The 11,557-nt window shown below is 48.1% G+C and overlaps 1 protein-coding gene across 5 annotated transcripts in view; it reads right to left on the bottom strand.

Annotated features, from left to right (window-relative positions):
• Positions 1-11,557, bottom strand: part of Chd9 (chromodomain helicase DNA binding protein 9) — a 219,135-nt gene extending 207,578 nt beyond the window's left edge. For 2 of the 5 annotated variants that reach the window (XM_050143923.1, XM_050143925.1), the window contains exon 1: positions 11,094-11,546. The gene's annotated coding sequence lies outside the window, so the exon portion shown is untranslated. Of the gene's footprint in view, positions 1-11,093 lie in introns of all 5 variants that reach the window. The other 3 variants (XM_050143929.1, XM_050143928.1, XM_050143927.1) reach the window with 3 other exon arrangements.

Genomic DNA, 11,557 nt, shown 5'->3' with positions numbered 1-11,557 from the left:
GGGAGGGAGGGAGGGAGGGAGGGAGGGAGAATTTATAGTCAGGTATGGTGGTGCAATCTTTTAATCCCTGCAGTTGGGAGTCAGAGATAAACAGATCTCCGTGAGTTTGAGGCCAGCTTTGTCTACACAGCCAGTTTCGGGCCACCCTTGTCTACATAGTTGAGTTCCAGGCCAGCAAGGGTTACATAGTGATAAACTGTTTCAAAACCAAAATGTAATTTAACAATTTTTTTTAAAGGAGTACCTTTTTCTTCTTCAGTTGTAAGAGAGGAAAGGAGATGAAGGGGAAGGTAGAGGTGAGAAGGCCTCCCCTGTGGCCAGGCTCCCAGAGGGCAAGAAGGGAGTGAAAGGAAGAACCTAACCTACCTACCTTCCTTCCTTCCTTCCTTCCTTCCTTCCTTCCTTCCTTCCTTCCTTCCTTCCTTCCTTCCTTCCCTCTCTCCCTCCCTCCCTCCCTTCCCTTTCTCTCTCTCTCTCTCTCTCTCTCTCTCTCTCTCTCTCTCTCTTTCTTTCTTTTTTTTTCTTGTGACAGGGTTTCTCTATATAACAGCCCTAGCTGTCCTGGAACTCACTTTGTAGACCAGGCTGGCCTCAAATTCACAGCGCTCCACCTTCCATCTGCCTTTGCCGCCAAGTGCTGGGATTAAAGGCGTGAGCCACCACCACCCAGCCAAAGAACCTTTTTTAAAATCACATTTTACTTCGGTTATTCAACTCTCATTTTCCCCGTACTTTTGTTTTGTCAATTCCCGGGAAGAGCGGTGCAGCGCTGGGGATTAAGGCTGGTGACAGGCTCGGGAGCGGAACACTAGCGAGCGTTTCAGAGGCCCTAGGTTTGAAAGTAGGCCTGATGGCCCTGGAATCGCAGCTGCTCCAGCAGCTGAGTCGGGAGGATTCCAAGTTCCAGGCCTGCCTTGAAGACCCTATCTCGGAAAATGTTTAAAGCCCCAGCTGGCGTAGATTAATAAGAATCCAGTGGCCCACCAAGCGCGAGGCCCTTCGGGCGGTGGTGGCAGGGGAGGGGGGCGTGGCTATGATGGCGTTAACCTTCGCTTCTAAAGTTAGACCACCTGAGCTCACCCCCAGGCTGTCCCTCACCGGCTCTAACTCCAAGCAAACTTTTGGTTTCTTTTTTTTTTTTTTTTTTTTTTTTTTTTTTTTTTTTTTTTTNNNTTTTTTTTTTTTTTTTTTTTTTTTTTTTTTTTTTTTTTTTTTTTTTCCAGTTTCTCTGTGCAATAACCTTAGCTGTCCCAGAACTCACTTTGTAGAGCAGGCTGGCCCTGAACTCACAGAGATCTGCCAGTCTCTGCCTCCCAAGTGCTGAGATTAAAGACATGCTCCAAGTGGATTTCTTTAACTCCTTCAACTGGTTTTCTAGGGAATGGCATGGAGCTAACGACAGTATCTAATTTGAATAGTCTTTAATCTAGATGGCTGAAGTAAGGATGAAGTATACACACAAAGTGTTTAGAAGAGTCGCCAGCAGGAGCACAGCGAAAGGGGACCTCTTCTGCTGCTGGCGGGGATGTAAATTAGCACATTCACTATGGAAAACCGTATGGAGGCTAGGCATCGACTCACCAAATGGTCGGGCGATTCCAACCAAGTGGAAAGCGGGTGTCAAAGAGACATCTCCGCTCCCATGTTTATCACAGCATTAGTCATGACAGCCACAAGAAGGAATCGGCCAGGTTTCCACCAGTGAAAAAGCACATAAATAATACGTGCTGGGCGCGCGCACACACACACAAATAAAAAAAAAGAAAATGTGGTATGTATACTCAACAGAATATTATTCATCCACAAAAAAAAAAAAAAAGAACAAAATCTTGCTACTTGCTGGGTGTGGTTGGTTACATCTCTAATCCTGTTCTTGAGAGAACCTGGGCTAAACTAAAGTCAAGGCCTGTCTGGGCTACAGGAGACACTGTTGAATTAATTAATTTACTATTTATGGCCATGTGGATGAGCCTGGAGGATATTATGTTAAGTGAAATGAGTCAGAAACTGAGAGACAAATATTACATGTTCCCACTCGTATACGGAAGCTAAAAAAAGAAAAGAAAGAAAGCCCCTAAAATGTTAGTCTTAACAGAAGTAGGGAGAAAACAGCAGTCGCCAGAGACTGGTGGCAGGTAGACAAAGGCAGAGAGAAGGCTGGGTGGGTACAGGAACAGGGCTGCACAGGAGACACACTTTATGTGTGCTTGTTTATTTCAAATTTATTTTTATTAGTGTTTAATTACTGGTATGTGCATGTGAGTTCAAGGGCCCGTTGAGGGCAGGAAGCATCCGATCCCCTTGGAGGTAGAATTAGAGGCAGTTGTGAGAAGCCCTATGGCTTGGGTGCTGGGGATACAGCCCTGGTGATCTGGAAGGATGGCAAGTGTGCTTAATCACCGGATCATTTCTCAAGCTATTTTTCAGAGTCTCATGGTCTAACCCAGACTGACCTCGAACTTACCATGACAATCACAAAGAAATGGTAAGTACTTAAAGGAAAATCTAATTTAAACATCATATACTATAAAATAATATTGAAGTAGTATACCACACCCCCACAAACACACTCAATTACTATGTAACAATTTAAATAGCCAGGTGAGATGACACAGGTCTGTAACCCCAGCACTTGGAAGAATGAAGTCTGAGGCCAGTCGGGGTTTACACAGTGGGACCTTGTCTCAAACAAACAAACAAACACAAAACCAGCAGGACTGGTTTGGTGCGGTGGTACACATCTTTAATCCCAGTCTTCAGGAGGCAGAGGCAGGGAGAGATCTGTGCCTTTGAGTGAAACTTTGCCTCAAAACAGAAAAATGATGATGACGATGAAGAAGAGGAGGAGAAGGAACACTGACAAGGTCTGGGGATGGAACATGGCTTATGGGCAAGTACCTGCTTGCTTAGCATGCTGCATAAGGCCCAGGGTTCCATCCCCAGCACCTTACACAAATAAATAAAATGAACTGTTTCATATTTTTAAAGAGCACTGAACACAGGGCAAGTACTCCATAGACAGCAGCCTTATTAGCTTATTATTATTATTATTATTATTATTATTATACTATTATTTGGATTTTCAAGTTTTTCTGTATAATAACCCCAGCTGTCTTGGAACGCATCTTGTAGACCAGGCTAGCCTCAAACACACAGACATCTGTCTGCTTCTGCCTCCGGAGCACAAAAGGCACGCACCGCCACTGCCAGCATCTGGCAAATTCTTATACCACTCATCTTTTAAAAAAAAATTATTTATTATATATATATGAACATTTTTGCTTGCATGTATGTACATGCACCGTGTGCTTGCCTGGTGCTTAAAGATGTTAGAAGAGGGCATCAGATCCCCTGGAACCAGAGTTACAGGGAGTTATGTCTGCTATGTGGGTGCTGGGAACTAAACCTGAGTCCTCAGGAAGGGCAGTCAGTGCTCTTCAACTGCTGAACCATTGCTCTAGACTGGTTAAGTCTTAAGTGACATATGATTTCTATCAGTTAATTTAGTTTATGTTCTTGTTGCACATTCTAAGTTTTGGGGGTGGGGGTTGAGACAGGATTTCACTGTGTAGCCCTGGCTGTCTAGCAACTCGCTCTTAGACCAGGCTGGCCTCAAACTCAGAGATCTGCATGCTTCTGACTCTAGAGTGCGGGGATTAAAAGCATGCTCCACCACCACTCTGTTGCTAATTTAAAAGTTTATTTATTTTATATGTTTTGGTATTTTGTCTACATGTGTGTCTACCTACCCTGTGTAGGTCTGGTGCCTTTGGGTCCTCTGGGACTGGAGTTACAGATGGTCATGAGCTGCCTGTGGGTGCTGGGAATCGACCCTGAGTTCTCTGGAAGAGCAGGCAGTGTTCTAAATTGCTGAGCCATCTCTCCATCCCTTCTGTTCCTGCCTCCCTAGAATGGGGATTACAGGCATAGCTACCATTACCCTAGTCCGGTTAATTAATTCATTAATTGGCTCTCTCTCTCTCTCTCTCTCTCTCTCTCTCTCTCTCTCTCTCTCTCTCTCTCTCTCTGGTTTCTCTGATAGTCTTGAACTCACTCTGTAGACCAGGCTGGCCCCAAACTCAGAGATGGATATCTGCCTGCCTCTGCCTCCCGAGTGCTGGGATTAAAGGTGTGCACACCCCACCCCACATTAACTGGATTTTCATGTGTACCTGTATTATGTAGGCTCACATTCGGATGCACACCTGTGCACAGGAGCCCCTTCATGCGCTGCCCCAGCTGACCCCAAGTGTCTTTCTGGCTCACTCCCAGCTAAATTTATTGAGGTGAAATCTCTTGCTGAAACAGGAGTCGGCTGATTCCAGCTAGCAGCTTGTCCTGGTCACAAGGTCTTTGTCTCCAGAATACTGGGGATTATGCAAGACCACTAGGCCTGCCCTGCTTTTTTGTTTTGTTTTGAGACTGGGTCTCCCTAAGTAGCCACGCCTGGCCAGAAACTGGTCAGAAACTGGCTATGCAAACTAGGCTGGCCTCAATCCCTGCCTTTGCCTCCTGCGCGCCAGAACTAAAGGTGTGTGCTACTGCTGGTACCTTTGCCACTGCCGGACTCTTATGCTCTTCAGAGCATCTCATTCCAGTCTTCTTGCCAGAGTTCACCCAGAGTAATTTATTTCAAAAGCAACTTTGTATTATTTCTACACTTACAAAACCCAAGTAAGGCTTGGCCTGTGTGGATAGCAAGTATAAAGATAAACATTATACAATGTTTCTAAATTGTTCCTCCCCCAAGGGTTCAGTTGTTACTGTCCTGGCTGCCTACACATGGGATCCTCTTGTCTGAGTCCCTGCATTGGCTTGGAAGAGGAGGATACCATCCTGGTTACTTTTGGTTTGTTCTCTTAGGTGATGGGGATCATGCATAAATTGTAATGACTTTAGCAATGTTATTAAATAATCACATTTATTCCGGCCTGTTAAACACTCCCCTGGAAGAATATTGTCCAATTAAAACGGGGAGAAGCCAAGTGTCACAGAGGGCTGGGAGCGCAAGCTCTTGGTTCACACGCTTGAGGCCCCGGAACATTTTAGCACTTCCCGGAGCCTTCTACTAATTGGCTACAGTCAGAAAGAAAAATCTGGCGAGTCAAGGAAGTGAAACGCCTGTGTGGTGGAGCACCTGTTCCTCAAAGAGATGAGGCCTGAGGGTTGCAAGTTAGGCAGCGCAGGAGGGAGACCACAGACTGGAAAAGCCCTGCCTATCCCAATCACCTTCTCTGGTGCCACCCAAATCATCTTACAAGAAACCAGCCAATGAGAGGCACCCCCAGAGGGCAAGGTCAGACACCCCGTGTAAGCAGATGCTGTGACTGCCTTGTCCCTTCTCCCCAGAGCACCCAGAGGCTCTGGTGCCTCCCACTTCCTTCTGCCGTAGGTCATTTTCAGGCCACAGAGTATGCCTAACAGCTGCTCAGCCAGATGTGTCTGAGACGAGGAATTCTCAGCAACCCAGGGTCAACGGCAGACTCCAGGGGAAACACCCTAGGCTACCTGGCCTCTTCCCTCTGACCTTCCCTCTGACACTTCCCTCTGAAATTGAGGCCCTAAAATTCTGGATCCAGAGCCTACAAAACAACCCTAGCTCATATCTGGACATGGCCCATCCTTATGTAGCTTGTGAGCTAAGGATTTCTACCTTAAAGTTAAAAAATTAAAAAGGTAAAACTTTAAGATACATTTAAAAACTCCCCCGCACACACACACACACAAAAAGGCCATGTGGTGGTGGCGCATGCCTTTAATCCTAGCACTCAGGAGACAGAAGCAGGCAGATCTCTGTGAGTTCAGGCCAGCCTGGTTTGCAGGATAGGCTCCAAAGATACAGAGAGACCCAGTCTCGAAAAACCAAAAAAAAAAAAAAAAAACTCCACGAAGCCAACCAGGTGGGAAGCACATAATTAGGGTTCTTACTACTTAGGAAGCAAAGACAGGAAGATCACCTGACCCCAGGAATTTGGGTCAGCTTGCATAACACAGGGATACTCTAGGGATGGTGGGGTGGAGGTGGGGGGGTGCTTGGGGAGCTAAATTTGGTGACATTAGTAGCTCAGTGGTAGAGGGCTCATTTAGCACAGGAAAGGCCCTGAATTTGCTCTTGGTTTGTTTTTTGGGTTTTTTTTTTTTGCTTTGTTTTGTTTTGTTTTGTTTTGTTTGTTTGTTTGAGAAAACCTTTCTCTGTACAACAGCCTTGGCTGTCTTAGAACTCTGTAGACCAGGACCCTCAGACTCACAGAGATCCACCTGCCTCTGCCTCCTGAGTGCTGGGATTAAAGGTGTGCACCACCACCACCTGGCCTGAATTTGTTCTTAACACTACAAAAAAAAAAATTTTTTTTTTTTTTAAAAATTGTTTGGTTTTGAGTTCAAGCCTAGGCTGGCCTTGGACTTGTAGGATCCTCTAGCTCTGGCCTCCTGGATACAAAGATTGCTGGTATGAGCCACCATACCCAGACTCTTAATATTTTAAAGGCTTCTTTTCAATTATACAACCCTCCCCCCACCCCCCAAGTTCAGTGCCCGAAAAGCTAGATTTATTTCTTCAACCCTCCTCTGAGGCTGTGTTCACTCTACAGGGGCGGACTTGGATAACTACAACTATAGTCACATGGTTAGCCAAGATCAAGAATTTCACAGAAAAGGTGACTAGAGCCCTGGTTCATAGGCAGGGACACGAGGCAGGCCTGGCTATTCACGGATCGGATCGGGTTCTGAACGCCAAGCCCATACAATTCAGGGACACTTGAATCAGAGCTTCTCCATCCCTGCCAGTACATCTGTGAGCCCATATCCGAGGCACTCCGTGCCCAAGGCACTCACCCCAGAGCCTTGCAAGGAGGCATTGATGTCTTTATACCAGGAATACTTTTATTTAGAAAAGTGCATGAGTTTCCTGCTGTTGTCTAGCTGGTCTCATTCATGCTTGGCAGCTCGGCCGCCGCTCAGTCATCAGTGCCTCCCCTAATCAAACCAAATCTGCAGCGGTAGGTAGGTCTGAGGTCTGACCCGCGGTCTGCTGAACACTGTAGAAGGGAGGCTGTAGGATGGGGGTGAGGTGCTGGTGTGTGGCTGGGGGAGACACTTGTGTGAGGGGGCGGGGCTGTGTTGTTATTCACCTGCAGATTAACATTTAAAAGAAATGACATCGTCGGGCTGGAGAGATGGCTCAGCGGTTAAGAGCACTGACTGCTCTTCCAGAGGACCCAGGTTCAATTCCCAGCACCCACATGGCAGCTCACAACTGTCTGTAACTCCTGTTCCAGGTGATCTGACAACCTCACACCAACGCACATAAAATAAAGTTAAATAAATCAAAAAATATTAAAAAATTGACATCGTCTCACTCTATAGTCCAGGCTTGCCTGGAACTCCCTAAGTAGTTTAGACTACCCTTTGCCATCTTCCTGCCTTTGCCTCCCAAGACTAGGATTACAGTCCTAAATCCCAACTCCAGACATCCTAACCATATGATTTTTGAGTACTTCTATTGTCTGTCTGTCTGTTTAATCTATCTATCTATCTATCTATCTATCTATCTATCTATCTATCTATCTATCATCTACTTTTAAATTAGTCTCTTTTTTTTTTTTTTTTTTTTTTTTTTTTTTTTTTTTTTTGTAGNTATTTATTTTTTTTTTTTTTTTTTTTTTTTTGTTTGTTTTGGTTTTTCGAGACAGGGTTTCTCTGTGGCTTTGGAACCTGTCCTGGAACTAGCTCTGTAGAGTCTTTTTATGTAGTTCTGGCTGTCCTGGAATTCAGTACATAGACTGAACATCAGTGTAGCCACGACAGGCTGCAGACTAACAAATACTGGGACTAGGCCCCTTCATTACAATAACCAGGAAAAGCCACAGACTGTACCCTGCGGGGGACCAATCAGAATTCAGATGCTCTAGAACATTAAGATAAGCTTATCTGACTTGTATATAGGTTGCCAATTTCCTTACAGCAACGTTAGTACCAATCCCCGTTTGACAAGACTTCTGTTACCTCATTCCTGGACAATCAGGAGTTCAACCCCCATCTGAATCTGGAATCCACCTCCCCCCCCCCCACCCATCCTTTACTACTTAAAAACCCTGCCATAGCTGAGCTCCAGGCTCTCCCTGATCCAATTGATCGTCACATCAGAACGAGAGCCCAAGCTTCAGTTTGCCATAAAGCCTCCTTGTTTTTGCATATGAACTCGGACATGATACAGGCAGAACAGAGACCAGGCTGGTCTCAAACTCAGAGAGATGCACCTGCTTCTGCTTCCTGGGTGCCGGGATTAAAGGCGTGCGCCATCACACTCCGTGAGTAATTCTCTTAACGGCACAGGGCATTGATTCTGTCATCCGTCAAAGGTGGAAACGGTGCCGCCCAGGCTTCCAGGATTATTGAACTAATCGGATGAAATAAGATCTGGCCACCAAGCACGACGCCACCTGGCCCGGACTCCCTTCAGCACACTTCTGTCTCGGTGCAGCTCTGCCTCTCTGACAGCCACACTCCCTGCCCCCTGGGTCAGCAGAAGTCTCTAACCTTACCCCCATCTTGGTCACCGGCAGACCGTCACACGTTTGTGCGTCCTATCTAGGGCACCTCATCTCTCACCCTGTTCCCACCTGAGCTCAACACACAACCTGGCTTTATGCTAATGTTTGAAGATCCGCATATGTGTGGTGCTGCAGATGGAACCCAGGGCCTTGGACATGCTAGCTTGCTTCCCCCCCACTCTGAAGAGATCATACTTAACATATGCTATTTCCTTAGCACTGCCCTCTGCCAACAGCCCCGCCTGCAACCCTTGTCTGAAGGAAGATTTCCCAACATAAGTTCTCTCACGAAACACATAACTGACTTCTTGTGCTTTGGGACATCAGTCAGCCGCACTCTGGCACTAGGATCCGGGACCACTGTAATCAGCCACACGTCACCAAGAAAAAGTACAAACGTACACAAGAAATTGTGGTACCCAACAGACCAGAGAACACATACTAGTTTACAGAAATAACCTCTACTGGCGATGGACCTCAGTATCCACAAACCGACCAGAAGCCGAAAACATTGCAGGTCCGAGGTGCGTTGCATGCACAGACCTGTTGAACACGCTAGCTCAGCAACAGGGCCCTCTGGAGCCTGTAGGGGTTTCCCCTTCTGATCACATGGCTGCCTGAGAGATGCGGCTCCTTGCGGCTGCCCCAACTAACAAGAAATGAACCTTCTGCGAACTGCTGGTCCAGGGAAAGATGAAGACCGAAACTGAAGTAAAGTTCACATTGCACAAAGCGCACGCGGCTCTCGTATATCCATAGTAAAGCCAGAAAACCGGAACTTGAGCCATCATAAGCCAGCGACTGTTGGCAGATCGAGAGCTGAAAGGAGATGACAGACCTTGCTAGACCTCAGCTCGGGGCAGGAGTGTTGGGTGACAACATTTCTGATGCTCTGTGCTTCTCTAGCTTTTCTCGTTGTTGGGTGTGAGTTCACCGAGGGCTGGCTTACCCCCTCTTAGCCACATTTTACTGCTAGTGCCAGGAAACCTGCCTGGCACGCAGTAAGTACTGGATAATGTTTATGCTTCTGCTGGGGGATTGAGGAACTCCCACGGAAGAGCTTTACCTGTGTCCATGGGAATGAATAAGGGATAGGGAGACACAGCATGGTCCACCCTGGTCTAGGTGTTTGTCCCCACGTTCCTCATTATCTGATTTCCTTTTATACATGGGCTAGAGTCAGGCTGCCCAGGGCACAAATATGGGATCTGCTTCGTGTGTGTGTGTGTGTGTGTGTGTGTGCCTCATGTATGCTTGGCAAGCCCTCCAGAAGCGACACTACATTCCTAGCCCTCAGAATCTGCTTCTGATCACGTCACAGCCTTCAGCAAGTCCTTTGGTCTTTTTGAGTACCAGCTTTTTAGACAACAAAGTGGGGTGTCTGTGGTAGTACTTCAACTATCAGATGGGGTATGGTACCTGCTACCCTGTGGGTTACCGTGAGGGTTCAGGATGACAGTGCAGAGGAAGTTCAGCGCCTGGCATGGAATCCTCAGTAAACACGGGCTTTCAGTCTTAATGGTTCCCACAGCAACCATAAGAGTGGTGTGCTGCTGTACCCATTTTATAGATGGGTAAACTGAGGGTGGCTCTGTGAGTTAGCTAAGGTCATAAATAAGGGAGGGATGGATCTGGAGAGTCCAGACTCTTGCTTGGTAACACTTGGCTGTTACATAAGCTACACGAGGCCATTTTTACTAGAAGGAAAGATTCTTCCGGGCTGACTTGGCTCCATTTCTCAGAATAATGAGGGCAGTCTGGTTCAGCTCCTGCACTTATCTAGGACTAGGGTGGGGGAGACCCCCTCTCTCCTCCCAACGTGGGGAGCCCTTTCACACGGTACACGATTGGCTTTCTTTTCTCTGGCACTTGTGAGTTCCACCCTTTGGGGTGGGGTGTTGGCTTGTCACACGGAGTTTGACAGCCCAAAGGCAGAGGTAATTGCTGGCTGAAAAGGCAAAGAGGGAGGAGAGGGAAGAGGAGAAGCCTTCCGGGCTTGTAATAGACACCCTCGGTTCTTCTCGAACTCTCTCGGTCAAAGGGCCTACAAATCTGGCTGCAAGCTGGGATCCCCGGGGAAGTTCTTAATATTCAGATCCCCACATCCAAGTCAAAGCAATTACGTCTGGGTTTCGGGGTAGGGGTGGGGTATGGAACCCAGACAGCAGCATGTCTTACCAACAGCCAAATGCATGCCCAAGTTTGAGAAGTGCCGGGTACTCTGCTCACCCCTCAGCTCCGTCAGGAGGCACCTCGGGACAGCAGTACCTCCTTTCCCTATTGGGGACTTACTGTGCGGAGGCTGGGCATGCCTTCCGAGGCCCAGGCTCGTGGAGGATGTCTGGGTGCAAGCCAGAGACCTGGGGCTCTGTTCAGTTTAGGCCCAGCTCTGGGACTGCGGGGCTCCAGGTCCTCTTGAGGCAACAGCACATGTGGCCGCTCTGTCCTCGCTGGTCATCAATGCAGACCGCAAACGGAGCTCTGCGGCCGCCAGCCCACCCCAGCCTCAGACATTCTAGGGACACGCCCGAGGAATCCTACCTTGGCTGCCGGCGCTGTCCTCCAGTCCCCGGAACCCTACGACTCCGATTCCATCTGTCTCCCTCGCCGGCTCCAGACAGGCGCCCACTAGAGCACAGACGCCACCTCGTGGCTGTGGGGCAGTAGCGCGGGCAGGGGTTGGGAGGTGCGAGCGCAGTGCAGGGCGGAAATGCAGCTGGGCCTTCCCACGTGGGCGGCTTCCAACACGGTGGAGCCCGGGGGCGCAGATCCGGCCTGGGCCGGTCCACCTTCACCCCTTGGGGAGCGTGAGGAACGGAATTTGCGGTACTTTTTCTTTGAGGCGTGGAGAAGTTGTCAGGCCGGGGCCTCTGACCTGGGATCCACCTTGGGATATTCCTGGCAGGGCTCGTGGATCTTTCCTTTCCACCATCAGCCTTCAGTACAGCCTAGCGTGGCACGGCTTCTCCTTTAAAGGCGCTGGGAGCATCCGAAGATGCCTAGGA

The sequence above is a fragment of the Alexandromys fortis genome, unplaced genomic scaffold, assembly GCF_014885135.2.
Source record: "Alexandromys fortis isolate MF-2015 unplaced genomic scaffold, M_Fortis_MF-2015_v1.1 scaffold_1, whole genome shotgun sequence".
Lineage (NCBI taxonomy): Eukaryota > Metazoa > Chordata > Mammalia > Rodentia > Cricetidae > Alexandromys > Alexandromys fortis.
Note: the sequence above shows the minus strand (reverse complement) of the source record. Positions and strands in the feature narration are given on the sequence as shown.